We start from the raw sequence: 11,911 nt of genomic DNA, 5'->3' as shown, positions 1-11,911 counted from the left end.
CTGCTTTAAACCGAGGATAAACCAAAATTATATTTCTTCTGGGTTCAAAATTGGCATCTATACCGATATCTATATATAGCGGTTGTAATTATACATCTGACACAGTGTATGTTGATGCATGCGTAAACTTATGTGCCTGACAACTGTAGGAAACACTCTGAACACACGAATAAAATAATAGTAAGAAAATCGATGGGTATCTAACTATAAAGGGGTGCACTGATCCATGTACGTTGCTAATGATATACAAAGCTAGGCGAAATTTAGAAGGGCGAAACTTCTTATCTCATTTCTCGCGGTGAGTCACGCCTACGAAACTGTTGTCATCAAAATCTGGATGTTTGTATTGACAGAAAACGTGTATCGATCACAGGTATCATATGTGTACTGATTAACATACAAGGTGAGTCTATTACATTTATCAGTAATTAGCAAGGTTGATACTTTATCACAACTATAATGTACCTGGTTGAATTTCATGGTTTATTTTTGTACAGTTTATGAGAATATAAACTGATAGGTACTTCTGTCTGTACAACAGTAACATAGTGTACATACTTATCTTTAACGTCTTCATTTAAAGACAGTCTATAAACAACCAAAAAACTTATAAAATTGCACGATAGAAAAGGCTGATAAATTAGAATGTAGTGGACCTTAGCTTGGTTTTGATTATATAATTGTTTACCCTTCTATTCAAATGTCAGATTTGTGTACGGGTATTTACCGTTACATTCATTCACATAATTGTATGTTGAAAAGAATTATAAGTTATGAAGTCTTGTTCCCTTTAACATACACCTTTTTTTTAATCTGTTAGTTGTAATACACCTACACACACATATTTGACATGACACAATTACATGTTTACTAAATATATCATGTAAGCTATTTAAATATTTCAATAATTTTACTGCTTTGCCTAAGAAATTGATACTACAAGGACATTAAAATTAACAACATTCTTAAACAAAAATCTGGGTTTTTCTTACTTGATATGTTAGACGAAAACAATTCAAACAAATACATTCGTTGTATGTTACACACCGGAACACGTGTAAGTTATTTTTTGGTGTAAACTTCCTGTGTAATAAAAGGTATAGACAATCCCAATTAAGTTATGTCAAAGGAGGAATATATAATTTTAAATCCAGGGGGAAATAATGAATGTTTCATTAAAATACGATCTAATTAAAATATTGACCACATGGTTTCATAGGGGCCTCGGTGGCCTTGTTGTCTAAGAAGTCGAGCCACTGCATTACTACCCTTTCAACACTAAGGTTGTGAGTTCAAAACCCGCACATGGTAGGTGCACTTGACTTATCTTAATTGACATTGTTTGACTAGGGTTGTCGGTTTTCATACCTAAGGTCGGTTCTCTCCAGCTTCCTCCATCAACATAAAATGACCGCCACGAAATAGCACAACAGTGTTGAATGTGGCGTTAAACACAAATCAATCTATCATCGGATTTCATATACGCTTCGATGAGCATTCGAGCTCTGAAAGATACACCTCTTCCATATAGGACAGCATATGCTGTTGAGGTAAATTTTCTAAACTTGTGGTGTTTGGTTCAGAGCCACCGTGTGGTGACTTTTATAGATGTTTGTTTAGTCAATTTGTGGTATTAGTTAGCTAAGTCATTGAATTTCTTTTTAACCATATCAACCATGATGTTTATTCATGATGGCCAATTGTTTTTCGATATGAAGTGGAGGTATGTCTCTCAATTTAGTTGATAACAGTGTTTGTTGTTTGTATGTTTCCAAAGCAGGAGTCTTATAAAGTAATAAACGATTAATATTTACTATGTAGGCATACCCACTGACTGCACTTTTTATTTGCGAACTTCTTTATTGAAAAGAGTTAATTCAGAATTTAATATATAATTATTCACAAATACTTTTTGTATATATTTGTTTAGTTTGTTATGAGCTTTTTAAACTGAGAGTCGATAACATGTCACATTGTGGTGGATTGTCATATCAGCTCTATTGAAATTTATATTTGCACGCTTTGAATTATATAAACATTTAATTTCTGTTTTGAATTTATTTAGATGTTTAACATGTTTAAACAAGTTATATTTCAATTTGTCTCTTTGTTTGAACAACAATAATATTGTTTTAATTCTGTTTATTTTAGATAGACGTTGTTCAGTCTGGATATTGTAGGATTTCAAATTAGTCTGTTTCCATAATGGATCTGGCAGCATCTAACGACGCATACTACAACACATCTTTTATAGTCAACCCTGGTGACGGTAGAGATTCAGTAAATGTACGAACTGCTAACCTCGTGTTTCTGATTAGTACAATTTTCTGGTTTTGTATGAGCGCTGTAGTAACGAAAATTGGCAAACCAAAGTTCGTAAAATCAGAAGTTAAATTCTATAAATGGCGTAATATCTTCATTTCATGGGTCCATGGTGTACTAGGAGGGACATGGAACTTCTTATGGTACGTATAAAGGAATAGTAATATAAGTTATCATGCTTTGAGCCAACTAACGCGATTATCAAGACAGTGTCAAAAATCGTTGTATACGGAGAGGGCGAAAGCGAAGATACAATACTATGAAAATATTTTCCTCTGAACTGCCTTAACCAATGATTAGTAGACAAACCAATAGTAATCCCAGGAGAAGAGAATCATTTGACAAAGTCACACGCGGGACAAGAATGTCACACATGGTCTTAGATACTAGTACATAATTTTTATTAGTTGTTATTTTGGCTTTGAACCAGCTGTCCGTAACTGCGAATAGTCTCAGATCTGTACGTTGTATTTTTGTTGTTGTGATGGAGGTATATATACCCTGTCATGTAAAAGTTAAAAGTTTGTGTGCTTCGCATCGATCTGATAAGTTGAGACCTTTTTGAATAATTCTTACCCCTGCCACATTCTTAATGTGCCTGTCCAAAGCCAGTAGCTGGTAGTTTAGTGGTTAATTGTCGTTGGTTCGTGTCTGTGATATTTGTTTTACGTAAATAGATGTGTGGTAATTCATCAGCTTGCCCCTCTCCAACCATCATAAAAGAGGCATATTTTTCTAGATTTTAAAATAAGCTCGGGATATAAAATCGGTACCCATTCAAATATATTGAGTGTCATCTCTCAGACTATATATGTCTGATCGATCGTTATTGGGAGTGCTGTGTATTCCTCCGTATTTCGTGGATTCATATGAATTTCAAACAGTGTAGTTCTGACAAAACTCATATAGAGTAATTTTTTTATGTGTTATAGTTGTATGTAGAGATAGACCATTGCCCATGGATATTTCATATTTCATTGTTGTTTTTGTTTTTTTTTTTATCAAAAAGTGGACATATTAGACTTAAACAAGATTCATACGACGTATATGGCACGCCGTTTTTATATTTATTCAAATTTGAAGATATCTTATTTATTTAACAAGATATCTCTATTAGTTTATAAGATATCTCTATTAGTTTATAAGATATCTCTATAAGTTAATAAGATATCTCTATTAATTTATAAGATATCTTATAAAGAATATAAGATATCTTACTTCTTTATAAAGATATCTTTTAAATACATACTTTATAAGATATTTTATTAATTAATAAAGATATCTTATAAACTAATAAAGATATCTTATTAACTTATGGAGATATCTTATTAAGTAAATAAGATATCTCTATTATTAACTACATAAAAGATATCTTATATAGTTAATAAGATATCTTACAAATTAATAGAGATATCTTATATTTTAAATAAGATATCTTATATATTTAATAAGATATCTTTATAAACATTTTAATAAGATATCTTATTTAATATATAAGATATCTTATTTAATATATAAGATATCTTATTTAATAAATCAGATATCTCAATTAATATATAAGATATCTCATTTTGTTATTAAGATATCTCAATTAGTTTATAAGATATCTTATTTAACTAAATAAGATAAAGATATCTTATTTAACTAAATAAGATATCTCGAAATTGAATAAATATAATAACGGCGTGCCATAGACGTAGACACTGCTTACTTAAAATATTGTTCAATATGCACGTCTTGTATCTTATTTAAATTTAAACCTATGCACACAACTATAAAAATAAATGTTAATATTCTAAACTGACCTGTCATTGATATTGTAGTGTTTTATGGTATCCTGACCTATTGGAAGATCCAGTGTTCTATCTGAATAATTTCATATATCTCATGATCCCGTTTTCAATGGGTATGTATAGGCATTAATACAAGTATATTTTCCTTATTTATTTCTGCAAATGAAGTTAATATAATGTATCCCAATGAAAAGCAAGACATTTTTAAAATAAAGTTATTGCATTTTTATGGTGAAGCATATCTGAAAACATATTTGCAATGTACTTCTAATTTTGTTAAGTAATAATATTTTGTATCGTGCACTTTGGTACTACCGTGTTAAATATAGCTAAAAGGTATGATAATATATAAATAACACATAGCTGAGAGGGTGATAGAGCAGATTGTTACCCCGAGAAAACATTGTCAACTGAGGCGAAGCCAAGGTTGACTATATCTTTTCGAGGGGTAACAATCTGTTCTATCACCCTCTCAGATATGTGTTATTTAATTTATTATACTGAATGTTCTGTTATTACTGTTGATTAAATTTAAAATTCAAAGTAATAAACTATGACATCTTGTACATAACCATCCGTATTTAATAAAGCGCAGAACTTAATCAAACGTCTCCGTGAAGGGTAATAGAGTATTTGTCATAGGATAGAGTTGTATTTAATAGAGCGCACACTTGGTCAAGCGTCTCTGTGAAGGGTAATGAGTATTTGTCATAGGATAGAGTTGTATTTAATAAAGCGCACACTTGATCAAGCGTCTCTGTGAAGGGTAATGAGTATTTGTCATAGGATAGAGTTGTATTTAATAAAGCTCACACTTGATCAAGCGTCTCCATGAAGGGTAATGAGTATTTGTCATAGGATAGAGTCGTATTTAATAAAGAACACACTTGATCAAGCGTCTCCATGAAGGGTAATAGAGTAAATTGACACCCTCGTATTAGCCAATCAAAATCTGGCATTTTGACATGGAGTATAATAAAAGAAAAATGAATTCGATTATAAAAGCTTTAGGACAAATTAGATAATTATTTAGGTGGAACCCGATTATAAATATTTAAGTAAGAAATTATTGTCTTTCCGCTTTTCTCCCTTCTTGTATTGAACAAAGTGGAATTATGATATTATAGTAAATAGTCATAAATGCATACTAGATTTAAGGGACGTTCGCCGTCAAACTCACTGTGTGATCACCGATAAAACTCTAAATCTTATAATTGTTTTAACATATACTCAACGACATGCATAACAAAATAAACGAATGTCCAAAGTGAAACAATTGACAATACATCAACTCGTTATAATGTATCAGCATTGTGTGTGTTGCTTAGACTAGACGCATTCTAATAAAACATCGGGACTATATCTCCGAAGACTGCCGATGGGCATATGATCCGATTTAAGAATGCATATAATTATTCAGACTAGCACGTGCAATCGTATAAAGATGATTTTCAGATGTCCGTTTTATTTTATGTCATAGATTAAAAACAATTATCATAATAAATTATATTTTTAACTTATTATAAAGAATGATTTTTTTTTGTCTGCCGAATCAGTCAACAAAATGGTTCTTCCTCGTCGCTCTTTTGGTTCACTTTTCAGTGTTGACGTTCTTTCTAACAGCAGAACATGCTTAAATTATGCGTAAACCATTTCCAGCTGAGGATCAAATCGAAGGTTTTATGAATGCGTATTCAAATGAGGTTGAACGATTATCAAGTCAAAAATAAATCAACGACGTTTTAAGCTTTTTTTGGGGACAAAATGTATCCAAACTGTCTGTTAATAGCGAAATCTAGTATTTCAAAATTCCGATTTAATAGTTTGAAATAAAATAGTTCTTTTTTTATATTCTTGCCTCATTGTTGTTGGTGACGCTCCTTTTATGATTTGGAGAATTTTTCATTATTAAGCTAGCTAGATAATGTATTTGAATAGAATAAAAAGTATTAAATAAACTTGTTTCTAAAAAATAAGTTTTTTTGCCAATTTAGACGCATATCGGAAACGGCAGGTCAAATGCAAATTTCGAATAAAAGATCATATTAATTTCTCTGAAGTAAAATGTACTGTTTTCTCAGCACATTTAGTTTTCCACTGATTACAAAAAGTAAAATCAAAGGCTGCTAAGAGCCTGTGTCGCTCACATAAGTCTATGGACATCTTCCACCATGGACACTCTCCAACATTGTTGGTGTGCCACGTTTATTGATAGTAATTCTGTTATAGCACACAAGCATTTATTTCATTCGTATTTCTAGGCTTATATTTTACCGCGAAACTAGATCATACTTACTTTGATTTTGAACAGTTGTCTATTATGTGCATATTATCTATTATCTTTCATAGACAGTTACAACATATTGACCTTATTCAGATTATATAAATGCATAATAGTTAGTCAATATTTTTCTTTTTATAATGTTAGAATTATCTAAAATAATTGTCAACTAGAAGGCCATTTGGTTTACATTCATATGTGTGTTCACACCTTCTATATTTTTGTCGTCCTCTATATGCATGAAATATTTGCTACTGGACGTTAAACCAACCAACAACCAATCAATACTTCTTAACGTTTTCAGAAAATAAAACCCGTTTAAAAAGGAGCTCAGTGAACTGGTCCAGGAGATAATTTGATAGTTTAGTAGTATTTGTTTTAGAGGTATTTTGCGCATGATAATTATAGATTATCGTTGATCATCTCAACGAGATTGATTTTCTCGCTTGAGCCGGGACGGCGAAAGCGAGAAAAGCAATCGAGTTGAGATGACCAATGATAATCTGTTTATCGCTATTTTACCTATGACGACGTTGTCAATTGCATGTCAATTTCGTTAGCAACGCCACGTGGCTGCTTAGTTTCTAGCGATAATGTTCCATCTCAAGCGAGTAGCATGATATGAAAAATATCCCAAAAAAAGATCAAAGGAAAAATTCACAAAATAGCGATAAATGTTATTTATCACACATTGCAACTTATTTATATTCGACATTTACTGTAATTAATGATATCAGCTTTTATTAAAGCTGCTTAATAGATCATGTTTTTTTTTTTAAATACTGTATTTATATATGCCCTTTAGAGTTGCTATTTGCTTAAAATCTGTCAACTCAAACACATAAACTATTGGTCAAAAATGGTCAAAAAACGCAAAAAATGATAAGGACTTGCTAGTATTTGTAAATCCTGTTCTTGATGATAATATTTTAGTTTTAAAGTGTTTGTCCCTTATAATAATCAAAATTAAAGGCAGAATCAGTTTTGGTGTGAATGGACAGTAGTTAGAAATCATCATTCTGAACATAAGCAAGAAGACACCTTAATTGCATGCTGCCTTGTGTTCCTTTGCTTTAATTATTTAATAATTTGGAGGAACATTTTTGATTCTATAACGTATATTTTTCAAATAAACATATGAAAATTTACATTTAAATTTAAGCGACGGTTTTTTTAATATTATCTCTTTTTTGGAAATGTCATTTTCCTGTACCTGGTAACTTTAATATTGAGAGGGTGGCATTTCTTTTCATCCGATTCCACACTATAACTGATTGAATAGAATTGTCTGTGTGTTATCATCTTTCATCAAAAGAGTTCCAGACATTCAACAAACTGTCACAGTGGAACAATCGCTATCACATTCAATGGGAAATATTAATAGGTCCTATAATCGTCATCAGGTCATTAGTTTTCTTGTTTGAATTTCAATTGTTTAACTATGGACTTTATATATTTTACATTTGTCATTTCTGAGCTTTTATAGCTGACTAAGCGGTATTGGTTTTACTCTTTGTTGAAGTCCGTATGGTGACCTATTGGTTTTAATTTTTGTGTCATTTGATCTCTTGTGGAATGTTGTCTCATTGGTAATCATACCACATCTTCTATTTTTATACGACCCCAAAAAAAATTTTTGGTTCGTATAATGGTATGATGTCGTCGTCTGCGTCGTCAGCGTCGTCTGCGTCGTCGTCGTCCGAAGACACTTTGGTTTCCGGATAATAACTTTAGTTTAAGTGGATAGATCTTAATGAAATTTTTTCAGAAGGTTCAATACCACAAAAGGAAGGTTGGGATTTATTTTGGGGATGATGGTCCGAACCGTTTAGGAATTAGGGGCCCAAAAGGGGCCAAAACAAGCATTTTTCTAGTTTCAGGATAATAACTTGTTTACCAGTATTTCAATTGCTCTGAAAGTATATGTTTAAAATCACAAGTAGAAGGTTTGGATTCATTTAAGGGGTTATGGGGCCAAAGTTTAGGAATTAAGGGCCAAAAAGGGGCCAAAACAAGCATTTTTCTAGTTTCCAGACAATACCTTGTGTGTAATTGCATGGATCTCTCTGAAATTGTACCACAATGTACCATATAACAAAGGGGAGGCTGGGATTAAGTTTTGGGTTAATTGCCCAAAATATGTAGGAATTAAGGGCCAAAAAAGGGCCAAAAAAGAAGCATGTTTCTAGTTTCCAAACAATCATGACAATAACTTGTGTTTAAGTGTATGGATCTCTCTGAAATCATACTACAAGGTTCAATATTACAAAGGAAAGCATGGGATTGAGTTTAAGGGTTATTGTTCCAAGGGGGGGGGGGGGTTCAATAAATTGGGGGGAGGGAGATCTCAGTTTACCATTTTTTTAAGGGATTTTTTTTTTTTTCAACATTTTTCAAATTTCAAATTTTGAAAAGTTTCAATAAGAAATATTCAATTGCACAGAATTGTGCAATAGATGTGTTAGATCTTGAACCACATTAATTTTGTGGCAAAAACCTATATTATGTCAAAAATTTGATCACAATCAAAATTCAGACAGTATCAAGCTTGAATATTGTGACCAAATTTGCCCCAACTGTTCAGGGTTTGACCACTGGGGTCGTATAAAGCTGCGTCCTGCAGATCACCTGGTTTATAAATATTTTGTCAACATTAACTAGGTTATTTCGTTTTAGGCTATTTTTTGTATGACGTCATAGACAATATGATGAATGGAACACTTCTAACAAACTGGGAAGTTACTTTGCATCATGTATTGGTAAGTATACTTTGTATAAAGATGTTATTATTATTATTATTATTTAACGAAACAGATGAGACTACGCGAGACTTGGGTATTACTGTCTAGCGGCGGCAATGTAAACTTTGTATAAAGCTTTATATTTCAGAAGATAGATCTAATTGCGCCATTTCATGTTTGCACATATCTTATTTTACGAAGTTTTCGTCTATAATATTTCCACAAAATCATGGAACATGAAATAAATTAGTGAGATGGTCATCATAGAAAAGAGTGATGTTTATTTTTATGACACAACCGTACCGGAGAAGGCATTAAGTTTTACCCTTGTCCGTCTGTACGTCCGTCCGTCCCAAAGATGGTTTCTGTTCTCTAACTTTAGTTTGCTTCAATCAAATGTAATGAAACTTATTCAAAATGCTTATTACCACAAAACACAGATCAAGTTTGAATTGTTGTGGTGTAACATTTACCATTCTAGTGATATGCCGCTTTACAAATGAAAATATTGCTGACTTTTTTGTTTCCGTTCTCTAACTTTAGTTCGCCTCAACCAAATTTAATTAAACTTATACATAATGCTTATTATCACAATATACAGATCAAGTTTGAGTTTTGGTGGTGTCACTTCAACCGCTCTAGATTTATGCTCCTTTACAAATTGAAAAATCGGAATCTTATCTCTTTAAAAATATCAGATATAATTGTTAAAATTAGTTTTGAAAATTGGAGTTATCTTCCTTTGTCTATAATTGTTGTTGGATCAACTACAACCAATGCTTTATACACGTAATGTTCACTGAAAAATTAAAACAATATTTACCCTTCGGTGCTTACAAGCACTTTGATTAATGTTCTTTAGTTTTGTTCCTTTATAACTTTATATGATATGCAAGCGGGGGAATCGGACACATTCCATATTTTTTTATGTTTCCATGCGTTTCTATTTGTTAGATAAACTTTTTCATAACAGTTGTTAAATGAAATATTGTTTACAAATTTTTCTTATTTTTTTTCCCTTGAGAATCAAATAACACTTTTACTTTCACGTTTGACAAATCATATATAATTTGTTCTACTGTTCATTACACTCTTATTTTATCTTTTTTTGTTTGTTTTTCATAGGTCTTAATTGGTTTTACATACAACTGGACAGCGAAAGTGTGTCTTGGATACAGCATTTTAGCATTGATGGCTGAAATAAACAGCATATTTCTTCATTTTCGGAAAATGCTGCAGTTCTCTACCGTTGGATACGAGACAAAAATATACAGAACTACATCTTTGTTGAATCTTATTTCATTTATATTGTGTCGTTTGCTTCCGCAGTGTCGTATACTAAACGGTTTCTACATAGATGGTCATAAACTTCCACGAATGTATATGGTAACATTGAGCATAATATTTCCTCCAGGATTTATAATCAATGTGATTCTATTCTGGAGAATATTCAAATCAGATGTTCTGAGATCCTTAAAGGCAGATAAAACGGTTATACCTAACAAATCAAACAGTAAAAAGGAAGATTGATTTATGGGTGAACGTTTAGGAAATCATTCAAAACAGAAATAATTTTATTTGACAAGATTCTCATCTTTGAACCCGAGTGTTTCATTTTCATTTGACATCGTGTTTTACACTCATTCTAAAAGGGATGATATGTAACGTTACCTAACCAGGGGCTTTCTATACTAAGTATAGAAAGTGTCCTTGTCTAAACACAGTAGTGTATTGTGCACAGATTACTATTATCCTATGAGTATTATACATCTGTAAAACCAAAAACTATAGCCATAATCTGTTATACGACAGTCTTAGACTACAACCCTTAGCTACGCTCTAGAAAGAACACATTAAACGTGGTTTAGCAAAATGAATTCAATATGCATGCCGAAGTTTATATAATGCGAGAATTGATGCATCATTTAAAGACACGCTTGAGTTAGTTACTTTTACAGACTCGCTTGAACTTATGTACCTTTTACAGACACGCTATGCCTTAATTGTTTAATGACCGAAGCAAAGTTTTTATATTCTATTTTTATTTGATTTTAGTAAACTTTTAAAAGTATTCTTATTTTTATATTAATATTTTTGAATAAAACTGAAATTATGCATGATGAGTCTTTTGTTATAGTAGCTTTTTAGTGTGCACTAGATGCAAATTAGAGGTAACTGAGAGTTGAAGTAAATTTAATGTATTAACATTTGTTTACTTCGTTGGGTAATTCATCAGTAGATCGCACTAGGATGGCATCCACTTGAATTTTCTACTGTCATGGATTGCAATAGGAAATTCAATCATGTATTTCACCTGAACAAAGGAAGGAGTGAAATCGACCAACTACCAAAGATTTAAAGATCATTTAAAATATGGTATATATAAAAAAATCACAATAAATACTGAAATCCGAAGAAAATTCAAAACGGAAAGTCTTTAATCAAATGACAAAACCAAACGCTCAAAAACATCAAACAAATGGATAACAACTGCCATATTCCTGACTTGGTACAGACATTTTCTTATGTAGAAAATGGCGGATTGAAACTAGTTTAATAGCTAGCTAAATATCTCACTTGTATGACAGTCGCATCAAATTCCATTATATTGAGAACGATGCGTGAACAAAACAATCAGGTGAAAATGTCAAAAATAGGGGTACAGCAGTCATCATTGTGTTATAATCTTAATCACAAAAGAATATGTAACAAAGATATAGACCAATCATATTAGAAAAATCAAAGACAAGAATACACAAGTTTACAATAGCACA

The 11,911-nt window shown here is 31.7% G+C and overlaps 1 long non-coding RNA gene across 1 annotated transcript; it reads left to right on the top strand.

Annotated features, from left to right (window-relative positions):
- Nucleotides 1-202: 202 nt before the first annotated feature.
- Nucleotides 203-11,252, top strand: LOC143064122 (uncharacterized). The gene is made up of 5 exons (XR_012975187.1): nt 203-403; nt 2,152-2,465; nt 4,146-4,228; nt 9,073-9,155; nt 10,263-11,252. It is a non-coding gene; the product is annotated as an uncharacterized LOC143064122 (long non-coding RNA).
- The last annotated feature ends 659 nt before the right edge of the window (nt 11,253-11,911 follow it).

This window comes from Mytilus galloprovincialis, chromosome 2, assembly GCF_965363235.1.
Source record: "Mytilus galloprovincialis chromosome 2, xbMytGall1.hap1.1, whole genome shotgun sequence".
Lineage (NCBI taxonomy): Eukaryota > Metazoa > Mollusca > Bivalvia > Mytilida > Mytilidae > Mytilus > Mytilus galloprovincialis.
The sequence above is the reverse complement of the archived record's forward strand: the minus strand, read 5'-3'. Positions and strand labels throughout refer to the sequence as shown.